At 44.9% G+C, this 12,628-nt stretch overlaps 1 protein-coding gene across 3 annotated transcripts in view; it reads left to right on the top strand.

Moving 5' to 3' along the window:
- Nucleotides 1-12,628, top strand: part of GGT6 (gamma-glutamyltransferase 6) — a 473,516-nt gene that overhangs the window by 251,343 nt on the left and 209,545 nt on the right. The window contains exon 1 of one of the 3 annotated variants that reach the window (XM_069626695.1): nt 2,170-2,256. The exons of the other annotated variants lie outside the window; for them this stretch is intronic. The gene's annotated coding sequence lies outside the window, so the exon portion shown is untranslated. Of the gene's footprint in view, nt 1-2,169; nt 2,257-12,628 lie in introns of those variants that run through there. 3 annotated transcript variants of the gene reach the window in all.

Below are 12,628 nucleotides of genomic sequence, written 5' to 3'. Positions count from 1 at the left end.
AAGGTAGGTGGCAGTGTTGGGGTAGGTTTCGCTTGGGGGGAAGAGAGGGAGGGACGGAGAGATGAGATGAGAAGAGGGAGTGATCGCTCCAGGAGAGAGTAGTGGTCAGAGGGATGGAGAGGGGGAGGTCAGAGGAGATCAAGACATCGAGTGTGTGCCCTGCAGAGTGAGCCGGGCCAGAGGGGAGTATGGACAGGGAGAGGGAGTTGCAGAGGTCACGGAAGAGTACAGAGGAGGAGCAAGGAGAGTCTAAATGTATATTTAGGTCACCGAGGAGGAGGAGTTGAGTGGTAGAGGCCAGGAGGGAGGAGAAGAGGTCTGCCCACTCAGAGAAATGAGGTGATTTGACCAGGAGGCCGGTAGATGGTAACCACAGTAAGAGAAAGGGTAGGCGAGAGAGAAAGCCTACAGACAAGGCATTCAAAAGAGAAGTAGGTCTGAGTGGGAATGATAGAGGCAGGAATCCACTCAGGAAAGATCAGGGCTACCCCCCCCACCGGACCGGGAGGATCTGGGTGCTGAGAGAATCTTGTAGCCATCAGGGAGGAGAGTGTCAAAGCTCGTGACTGACCTGGCCGTGAACCATGTCTCAGTAAGACCAAGGACATCAAGGTGTAGTTCTTCAAGGAGGAGGCAGATGTCAGAGGAGTGTTTGACGGCAGAGCGAGAGTTGAGAGTGGCAATATGAAGAAGGTTGCCAGCCTTAAAGACCTTCCGGGGAGGGGCACAGATCAGAGGTACGCCCTGTGGAGGAGAAAGAGCCCTCAGAGGGGCAGAGGAGGAGGAGGAGGAGGAGAGCGAGGGCAAGGTAGCCAAGGGGGGAGAGGAGGGGACAGTAGGAGATGAAAGGAAATTGATGAGGCGAGGGAAGCGCCTATCAAAGAGGAGGAGATTGGCCTGAGGGCCTTGGACCATGACAGTGCCATTTAGGTAGATATTAATGATGACTTTAGAGGAGTCGAAGGAAGCCATGAGAACTTCCCAGCGAGTGCCACCATTAATGGGAGAGGAGGATATAGGGCAGAGCACAGAGACCATATGAAGAGTCCATAGATCTGGCGAAGGGACGACAAAGAGGAAGTCGGTAAGGGTCTGTCTGGCGGAAGCATTGGCGTAGGTGTCGGCGATAGGAAGACCAGGATTAGAGGCCAAGATATCCTTTTTGAACTTCTTCCTACCAGACTTGGTGAGAAGGGAAGGATAGTCAATGGAGAAGCAGTTGGAGAAGATAGGAGAAACAGAAAGCGCCATTGGGGTGGAAGTAAGGCGAGGATGGCGATACTGGGGGGGGGCTAAGGCAGGTAGGTGTGAGACAAAAGAGAGTGGTGAGGTCACTGGGCTGGCAAGTTACAGAGAAGAAACAGTATACAAGCAAAATACAGAGAATTTCGCAATGGGCAGCAAGCTTTTACTTTTTAGTACAAAGCAAAAACCGCAAGATTTGACTTTTTCAGTCTTGGAATCGGATGTTAGCAAAGGGTTTTAGGAAGCACTGCGCAGCAGGATGACAACATGGGAGCAACAAGCAGAAAGAACAGTGATAGTCAAAGGCAGTAGAAGTGAGTCCATAAGGAGGGAACTAACCCATAGTTCTTGAGGTGACAAAGTCCAGGCAGTCCGGATTTCTTAGAGGAGTGAGGTGGCAGCATCATTGTGGTTAAGGTGCAGGGAGGACCCCAATTAGCGTTCCTGAAGCGGACAGGGAGCAGACAGGGGAATTCGAAGTGGGCCTTTGCTGAGAGGGCCGGCTGAAGCCTGCTGGTCCCTGATTGGATGGAAGAAAACACTCAGCAACCAATGGGAGTGCAGCACAGGGAGAGGTGATTCAGCACAGCCTGCCTACACAACAAAGAAAATCACGGCGGCCATCTTGGAAGGGCCAAAAACAGTCAAATAAGCAGCAATAGTAGGAAAAAAATAGTGCTTTCAAAATAACAACGCAGCTCCAGGTATTAAAAAGCTCCAAAAATGGCTGCACGATGAAAATGCCAAATAAAACAGTCCTTTCCAACAATATTATGCAAATTTCCTCTATTTTTTATTTTTCTTTTTTTTCAAATTTCGATTTTTCAGGTTCAATAATTCCCCAGGAGGTGCAGTAATGCACAGAAAGTGCACCTACCTAATGGAATGGTTAGCAGCCAGGCACAAACTCCACATGTGCAGGAGAACAACAGATGGCCAGGAGGGTGGAAACGGGACCTCACTCCCAGTGAGAAGCAGATGAAAGAATAGCTTCGATTGGAACACATTTAGGTAAAAAAAACAAAATCCTTCTCCATATCATACCTTCCAACGTTTTTAAGAAATGCATAAAATTACATACCATACGATAACCTTGGTAGAACCTTCATAATATAAAATGTTCTCAGTGGTTCCATAGAAAATTTACCAAATGTATTCTCTATTATGTGCATTTGTCTCAGAGCTGTTACCGCTTTTAGTTTCAATTGATTTTTAATTAATGATAACGAGCCTGTTCCCGAAAAGTAGTATCCCAAATATTTAAAAACACTCTGGCATTTAACATGTTTATCCTCGCAGTGCCATGTGTATGCAAGATGACTCTTATTGGGTCGACCTAGGCGGAAAATAATTGTTTTCGTAGGGTACATTTTTAAGTGTAGTTTGGTTACAAAAATCACAAATGCATTGATCAGTCGTTGTAGACCAACTTTGGTGCAGTCCAATAACAAAAAAAATCATCTGCATTTGCGATCCATCCAATACATACGTCGCCAAGTTTGGGTGCGACCAGACCCTGGTTTGATAATGCACTATTGGCACCCCTCACATAGAGGTTAAACAAGGTGGGGGCTAACATGCATCCTTCTCTCAGCCCATTTGAGATATTAATCTCCGATGATAATAGACCCTCTGAGTTTAAACAAACTTTTAATTTAGTCTCGCAATATAATTCAATAATTATATACAAAAGATGTTTGGGCATACCCAGGTCTTTCAACTTGCACCATAAAGTTGGCCGATCCACCATGTCAAAAGCCATACTAAGGTCCATTGAAGCAACAAAAATTGGATTTGCACCTTTCAATAGAGACTTTGACTACAGACTTCTTAGTATTAATCCCCCACAGTCAGTACCAATACTTTTTTTTTTTTTTTAAAACCAATTTTTTTGGGGTCTAGTATATTATTAAGCATAATCCATTTTTGGATATCTTCTAGTACCATAGAGGAAAATATTTTTGATTCTGGGTCTGCATTCGCTATGGGTCTATAGCTTCCAGGACAAGACAGAGGCCCTTTTTTAAAAACTGGAATAGAATGGCCAGTTGATCGCCTAATTAATCTAGATATGGTTGGGATTGAAATATCTAGTGACCATACAATGCCATCCGTTTTTTCTCTAAGAAAGACCTTGGTGTTAGAAAAGTACATATTAGAGAAATGTTCCAACCATATTCTTTGACTGATCGGATTAAGTAGCCGCTCTTTCTCCGTGTGTTCCAAACTATTAATTTGATTCCAAAAATTTGAAACGTTGTTACCCTTAAGAGATTTTAACATTTCTTCTCCAACCAATTGAGACCTTGTACCCCTGGCCTATTAACCAATTCTTATAGTTCTGTTTTACCTTTTAAATCAGAGTCAACCTTTGAGAGTCACAATTCCCACTCTTCAAGATTGACCAAATCCCTCTCCTCATGACTAGTTTACGGTCATGCGCCTCGAAGATGAAAGTGAATATACCTAAGAGGGTTAAAATGTCAGATCCTTTCAGATTCCCATTCCTCATTGTTCAGTAGATCGGTATCAATAGAAAGATCTAATAATTAAAGGTCAGTAGAGCGAAAAATCTCCGGTGTATCTATGAATGACTCGTTAAACTTAGGGACCTCCCCGAGCAGTGATAAGATAGCCAGAGGACAGTCTTTTGGAAACACTTTCTCCATTTCAGTCGGATGTTCTTCCATGAACGAGGACTGAGGGCTTCCACATTGTCCATGTCTTTGAAGTTTGAATCTTCAGTTATTTTTAGAGCGTTTGAGCAATCCTGGGTGCACTGCAAAAACTCCTGCTCTTCGTTACATGGAGGAGGCAAGGAGAGCGCTTCAGCACACGCCAAGCTTGCTCGCCGCGTATTAACAGCGTTGAAGAAATCCGCCCATGGATATTTCCTCATTGATGGCATTTTTATTTTGTTCATTTTTATTTGATCAACTAATAGTTGAGCAGCTAAAGCAGCTATTCAAACCTCATTCTCACTGATCCACTTAAATTGCAGAATTTATAATAAGGGGATATATACAAACCCTATACACAGTCTGGCAAATAGAGGCACATTTGAACAATAGTACTCACTCCTACTTGCATAAAACCCACTACTCACCAGATTCGGGCGCGGCGCCCTGCCCCCGACCCAACACCCAAACAGCCTAGACAGTTGTGGTCCACACTTCTGGTGCATGCGCGCTGGTGCATGCGCGCTGGTGCGTGAGCACCGTGGTTGAAGGAGGTGTTCTAGGCGCGGGTGGGAGGTACCGTGGCACACGTCAGCACGGGTAATTTAGTTAGCAAAGTTGTGGCTCACGTATCAGAGCCGTGCTTCCTCTCGCACATGGAGCTCAACTAGCTCCTCCAGCAAGTCTGTTCAGCCAAACTGCCTAGACACTTGTGTTTCACACTTCTGGTGCTCGTGCAGGCCCAACCTTTTAGACATTCCTGGCTACAGCTCTGATTACAACCAATTGCTGGATTTGTCCATATTGAGGACTCCCGGCTCAGAAGATATTTGATTCCTGAGATTTCACAGCACGTTTTTCCAATCCTTCAAAACATATCTCACAAATGGGCGTGTTTTGTCAACAATCAACTTTCTCTCCATAATAAGGAGGCAGTCCAATGGGGTCCGATCTACAGCAGTCCTCTCTACATTAACCCACTTCGGACAGCTAGCAACATCATCCTGCAACCAATAGTGTAGGGTGCGCAGGGTAAAGGCCTATGGTACAAAGCAACATTTGGAAAACCAAAACATCCCAATCTCACCGGCTTCATGAGTACATCTTTAGGAATTTTGGATCTTCCACCCTGACCCCATAAAAAGTTACGAAATACTTTGTTTATGTTACGCAACAAAAAACCCGTCGGAGGAAGGGGGAGCATACTGAAGACCTAAAGCAATTTAGGGACGAAGGTCATCTTGATTGCATTGATCTTTCCCCATAACGTCAGGTTTAGTCTGTCCCTTTAAAGCATAGCACCGTTATTTCTGTGAGTTTAGTTTGGATATTATGGGCTAAAAGGTTATTTACTTTCCTGGAAATCTGAATACCCAGAAATTTAAATCAATTTTTGGCCCAAACATCCTGATCAACTCCAAGTAGACATCTATGGCATGTCGGCGAGATCGGAAAGATAATTGATTTTGAAACATTAACCTTATAATTCGATACTCGACTGAATGTCTGCAGAGTCGAGAGCAGTTCCTGAAATGAATTTTCCCGATCTGAGAGCAAGCCTAAAAGATCACCTGCATATAGCAGGACTTTTGAGATACTGTCATTAATCTGGATGCCCTTAATTTCAGCATTTTCTCTAATATTGATTGCCAAGGGTTCAATAAAGAGGCCATAAAAGAGTGTGGACAAGGGACGACCCTGGTGTGTACCCCTGCGGATAGAGAAACTCTCTGATAGACTTCCCTTTATTAAGACATTTGCTTCTGCATCTTTGTAGAGTGCATTGAAGAATTTCAGAACTTGTGATCCGCAACCCACTTTCATCAAAACTTGTCGGAGGAATGCCCAACTGACCCTATCAAATGTCTACTCAGCATCAATACTGATTGCAGCGTACGGGTCAAGCAAGCTACTTCTAAGGTGTATGATGTCTAATAATTCCCTTAAATTATCAAAACTGTTTCTACCATACAAAAAACCTGTTTCATTTTTCTGTATTATTCTTGGCAGCATCGGATTAAGTCGCATTGCATACATTTTTGCTACGAGCAGAACGTCTGCGTTCAGTAAGGATATGGGTCTATAATTGCCCCAGACCGAATGGTTCTTTCCAGGCTTGGGTATCACAGCTATCGCTGCACTCCTCATCGACTTTGCCACTTCCTCAGAATTGATTCTCTCAGTGAACAGCTTAACCAAGATTGGGGAAAGAGATGAACTAAAAGTGGCATAGAATTCGATTGGAAAACCATCTGGTCCTGGACATTTACCTGGCGACATTAACCCCATACAGTCAGTAACCTCCTGTATAGAATGTTCACCATTTTGTCATCTGCACTTATCTTTGGGATATCAATATGCTCAATAAACTCCTTTATCTCAACAGCCACTGCCTCATCTTCACAATATAGTGACGCATAACATTTTCTAAAGGTGCCACAAATATCCATATTCTTCCTCAGTAGTTTACTGTTACTTTCTGAAACAAAAAGCACCTGCTTACATTTATCTCTACCTTTCAATCTATTAGCTAACAAAGCCCCTGATCTATCCACACACTCCCATAATTTCTGTCTTGTGTAAAATAAATCTTTTTTAGTCTTAGTTTGTAACACTTTATTAAGGGCCCGTTTCAGAGTCAGCATATGAGAAAGAGTAGTCTTTGAGAAACAGGCCGTGTGAGCAATCACCAACTGGTTATAGTTAAGTTTCCAGGCGCACAAGTTCTGCCTCACTCATTTTTATATGAGGCATAACGAATTATCCTACCCTGCAAGATGGCCTTCAACACCTCCCAAAATGTAGACAATCTATCAACTGTCTTGGCATTATCTTTAATGAAAAAAGAGATTTCAGTCTCAATTTGTTTAGTCAAATCTTAATCCATCAGCAAACTAGTGTTAAATTCCCCCTTGTCTATTATGTTTTCCACCTTCTTGAGAGCAATCCAATTTTAAATGGATTCACGCATGATCAGTGATTATAATGTCACCCATATCAGACGAATTTACCTCACCAAACAAGTCCCTACATACTAAGAGATCAATTCGAGATGAAGTACCGTGAGGAGCTGAATAAAAACGATATTGGGTTTTTTTTTCCAGGGGTTCAGTTTTTGCCAAATATCATGTAGGTCCCAGGACTGCATGAATTGCATGAGCTCTTTTCTTGCCCTTTCTTCCGTATGAGAGCGCAACATTTCTGATTTATCCAAAGATTTGATCTATGATGGCATTAAAATAACCTCCGAGAAGTATAGGCCCATTACCCATATCCTTGAGCACATCTTCCAATTTCCAAAGAACTGTTTGGGCAACATTGGGTGCATATACGCTTAACATCATTAAACATTTCTTTCTCACTAACTGTTTAAGCGCCACAATCATCCATCCAAATCAATACTGACTTTGTCTATTGAGACACGTACATTTTATGGGAATAAGAGAGCCACTGCCCTAGAATTGCCGGCAAAAGCACTTGAAAATATAATCAACTTTATCATGGCGCAGATGGGTCTCTTGGAGTAAAACGATGTCAGGCTTTTCCTTATTTAAGAATAGCACCTCCTTCCTCTTAATTGGACTATTTACTCTCCTTACGTTCCAACTCAAGATATGATTTAAGTTTGTCATACTACCACAATTAAATTATTTTCCATAGCCAAGCTATGACGGATGGTGGAACCATCTTTCCGGTGTTGTCCAGACACACCAGTGAGCGTCTCTTTAATTTTTTTTATGTAGGCCGTTTGAGTTGAAAGGGTTATAGACAGAAGAAAGCAGATCAGTTATTACAGGCCTCTCCACCCAATGAGGGCTGCTCTTTGTGTATACTCCACCCCTGCCTGTGAGGATTCCTTGAGCTGTTAATGAATGTGGCATTGAACATGTGATAGTGGGTGTGGACGTGTACGGTGCATGAGAGTTCCGATCGTCACCCCTCCACCCCAACCATTCATGGCCCGTAATATTCTGCCGGCGGCCACCAGGTGGGATCCGGATCAGTGGGGAAGGAGGAGTCCGGGAAGAAGCCCACAGCTCCATGTGTATACCACGCCAGGCACAACGTTTACCACAAGAGCAGTACGGCTCTGGATTGGTCACCAAGCCAGCCACAGCTTATCCCACGAAGGCTGCTGCACCACGGCCAACACAGAATCAGCCAACAAAGTTGGCGAGGCCGAGTAAAGCAAGGACATGGAAACTCTGGCTATCCCCTTGCCGCCGCACAGAATCACACACCAAGATACAGCTAACACTGGTGGAACGTCTCACAGAGGCAGGCTCGGCCCTTCCCGACATGGATAACGGGACTCGATCTAGCCCGACCGGCCTAGGCAGCAAGGCATCATGAAAAGCCACTTCCTGGGGGAAAAGGGGGCAGGGCCTGGAAGGGATCATATTGCCAGTCCCAGGCTGCAATAATGTACCAAAAATACAGCAAGTTCATGTTTCTGCCGATTCTGGACTTCTACAAGGTGAAAGTCGTGCCAATAATCACATATGGAGAAGCATTGTTATCATTCTGTTGGAAAATGAGGCTTATTCTGGAGACGGGCAGTAGGGTTGCCAAGAAGAACCTCAATAGCAGCTATAAGGCATGAAATGGCCCTGATCTCCATTGATGGAATGGTAGTATGGAAAACCTTGGCCTTATACATGACATGCATCATGCCTGACCCTTGGAACCATACCTGATACTAAAGGATCATGTACCCTCTGAGGATTTCCCATTAAAGGCCTGGATAAGGGGGTGCAAGGACATTATGGTGAATCATGGAAGATACTGTTGATTGCCACCCTGAATCTAGCAAAACGAAAGCTGTGGCAGGAGAATTAGATTCAAACGAACAAGTAAGACGCAAACACAAGTTGCAGCACAATCTATGGTTCGATCAGACCATTCAACCATCCTCCAAAATATTTAATCAAATTCCTGAGTATGCAAAACCGGAATGTCTTTTTGAAATTCCGCCTGAACATACTATCCACACGGGAATTATTGGAAATATTTGCCATGCCAAAGGCAGATATATTCTGCAGATTCTGCAAAGCTAAGGACCAACAAGAAGCTCTGAAACACCTGGCTAGAAATAGCACAGAGCTTACGACTCAAAGAACGAACCACTTGGGCAAGTTCATAACACCCAAAAAGTAATTCTCCATGGAGGACTGGTGGAGGGCAATATGTACGGGTGAGGATTTCAGACTAATTTGCGTGCTGTCAAATTTCATTAAAGAAGTCCTCCTTGTTGTACCGAACTCTACCACATTGACTGAGCATGGACCTCAAAGGAATTAGTAATATTGAATGGACTAAATGGTGAAAACCTCTCCTCCTCCCCTTTCTCTCCTTTCCCTCCTTCCTTTTGTATTTTTCTCATCTTGCTCCAGGCTCTACCCCATTACCTGTTCTCCTCTACCTCTTTACCCTTCTTCCATTTATGATCAACTCTTTTTTTTATATTAATGTGGGACAGTTCTTTTATGCGATTAAGATGATTATCAAGGAAAGATAAACGTTTTTTGTACAAACCATAAAACTTAAGAAAATACTCTTCTATAACATTTAATTCTGAAAAATGTCATGTTGGGTTATGTGATTTGTGTACTTTTCTAATCAACTGGATTATTTTAGCTCATGGTATGAACTGGAGAAGAAAGTTGTCAAGTGCAGAAATTACAGAGTTGGCGCAAATCCCAGCATCACCTCTTAACAAATGTATGACCTTGGCCATCTTGTTTAATCTTGTATTGCCTAACCTTTTAAAATTGCCAGTCCCTAAACCTTTCAAAATTGTCACCCTTCAAAGGTATTTCGATCTCACGGTATGATCTTAAGAAAAGCCTGTCATGGTTTCACTGGCTTGCACACCACAGCCATTTATTTTTTATTTGATGGCAACACTACTTGAAAATCATGACCCTCTTTTAATCTCTGTGTGTCTGGCTAAGGACAATTTCCTGGTAGCTTCCAATCTGCATCTACTACCTTTGCTACAGTACGTGTAGCTTCCTCCTTGCTTCCGACTGGTCCACTCTATCCATGCTACCTTTGCTACAGTATGTGTAGCTTCCTCCCTGCTTCCGACTGGCCCACTCTATCCATGCTACCTTTGCTACAGTACATCTAGCTTCCTCCTTGCTTCCGACAGGTCCACTCTATCCATGCTACCTTTGCTACAGTATGTGTAGCTTTCTACTTGCTTCCGACAGTCCACTCTATCCATGCTACCTTTGCTACAGTACGTGTAGCGTTCTCCTTGCTTCCGACGGGTCCACTCTATCCATGCTACCTTTGCTACAGTATGTGTAGCTTCCGACTGGCCTACTCTATCCATGCTACCTTTGCTACAGTACATCTAGCTTCCTCCTTGCTTCCGACGGGTCCACACTATCCATGCTACCTTTGCTACAGTACATCTAGCTTCCTCCTTGCTTCCGACGGGTCCACTCTATCCATGCTACCTTTGCTACAGTACGTGTAGCTTCCTCCTTGCTTCCGACTGGTCCACTCTATCCATGCTACCTTTGCTACAGTATGTGTAGCTTCCTACTTGCTTCCGACTGGCCCACTCTATCCATGCTACCTTTGCTACAGTATGTGTAGCTTCCTACTTGCTTCCGACTGGCCCACTCTATCCATGCTACCTTTGCTACAGTACATCTAGCTTCCTCCTTGCTTCCAATGGGTCAGCTCTATTCATGCTACCTTTGCTACAGTATGTGTAGCTTCCTCCTTGCTTCAGACGGTTCCTCTCTATCCATGCTACTTTTGCTACAGTACTTGTAGCTTCCTCCTTGCTTCCGACTGGTCCACCTCTATCCATGCTACCTTTACTATAGTACGTGTAGCTTCCTCCTTGCTTCCGACTGATCCACTCTCTCCATGCTGCCTTTGCTACAGTACATGTAGCATTCTCCTTGTTTCCGACTGGTCGGCTCTATCCATGCTACCTTTGCTACAGTACGTGTAACTTCCTCCTTGCTTCCGAGTGGCCCACTCTATCCATGCTACCTTTACTACAGTACGTGTAGCTTCCTCTTTGCTTCCGACTGGGCCACTTTATCCATGCGACCTTTGCTGCAGTACGTGTAGCGTTCTCCTTGCTTCCGACGGGTCCACTCTGTCCATGCTACCTTTGCTACAGTACGTGTAGCTTCCTCCTTGCTTCCGACGGGTCCACTCTATCCATGCTACCTTTGCTATAGTACGTGTAGCTTTCTCCTTGCTTCCGACTGGCCCGCTCTATCCATGCTACCTTTGCTACAGTACCTGTAGCTTCCTCCTTGCTTCCGACGGGCCCGCTCTATGCATGCTCCCTTTGCCACAGTACGTGTAGCTTCCTCCCTGCTTCGGACTGGCCCACTCTATCCGTGCTACCTTTGCTGTAGTATGTGTAGCTTCCTCCCTGCTTCCGACTGGTCCACTCTATCCATGCTACCTTTGCTACAGTACCTGTAGCTTCCTCCTTGCTTCCGACGGGCCCGCTCTATGCATGCTCCCTTTGCCACAGTACGTGTAGCTTCCTCCCTGCTTCCGACTGACCCACTCTAGCCATGCTACTTTTGCTACAGTACGTGTAGCTTCCTCCTTGCTTCCGACGGGTCCACTCTATCCATGCTACCTTTGCTACAGTATGTGTAGCTTTCTCCTTGCTTCCGACTGGCTCGCTCTACCCATGCTACCTTTGCTACAGTACATGTAGCTGTCAACTGGCCCACTCTATCCATGCTACCTTTGCTATAGTACTTGTATCTTCCTCCTTGCTTCCGACTGGTCTACTCTGTCCATGCTACCTTTGCTACAGTACGTGTAGCGTTCTCCTTGCTTCTGACTGGTCCACTCTATCCATGCTACCTTTGCTACAGTACGTGTAGTGTTCTCCTTGCTTCCGATTGGTCCACTCTATCCATGCTGCCTTTGCTACAGTATGTGTAGCGTTCTCCTTGCTTCCGACTGGTCCACTCTATCCATGCTACCTTTGCTACAGTTCGTGTAGCGTTCTCCTTGCTTCTGACTGGTCCACTCTGTCCATGCTACCTTTGCTACAGTACGTGTTCTCCTTGCTTCTGACTGGACCACTCCGTCCATGCTACCTTTGCTACAGTACGTGTAGCGTTCTCCTTGCTTCTGACTGGGCCACTCTGTCCATGCTACCTTTGCTACAGTACGTGTTCTCTTTGCTTCCGACTGGTCCTCTCTATCCATGCTACCTTTGCTATAGTGTTCTCCTTGCTTCTGACTGGACCACTCCGTCCATGCTACCTTTGCTACAGTACGTGTAGCGTTCTCCTTGCTTCTGACTGGTCCACTCTGTCCATGCTACCTTTGCTACAGTACGTGTTCTCTTTGCTTCCGACTGGTCCTCTCTATCCATGCTACCTTTGCTATAGTGTTCTCCTTGCTTCTGACTGGACCACTCCGTCCATGCTACCTTTGCTACAGTACGTGTAGCGTTCTCCTTGCTTCTGACTGGTCCACTCTGCCCATGCTACCTTTGCTACAGTACGTGTTCTCTTTGCTTCCGACTGGTCCTCTCTATCCATGCTACCTTTGCTATAGTGTTCTCCTTGCTTCTGACTGGTCCTCTCTATCCATGCTACCTTTGCTATAGTGTTCTCCTTGCTTCTGACTGGTTCACTCTATCCATGCTTGAGCACTTGCGTGCTTAAGGCTGCTAATCTAAATCCTCCGTCTGTTCT

This window comes from Ambystoma mexicanum, chromosome 6p (assembly GCF_040938575.1).
Source record: "Ambystoma mexicanum isolate Mex_15411 chromosome 6p, UKY_AmexF1_1, whole genome shotgun sequence".
Taxonomy (NCBI): domain Eukaryota; kingdom Metazoa; phylum Chordata; class Amphibia; order Caudata; family Ambystomatidae; genus Ambystoma; species Ambystoma mexicanum.
This window is presented reverse-complemented; position numbering and strand designations above follow the sequence as displayed.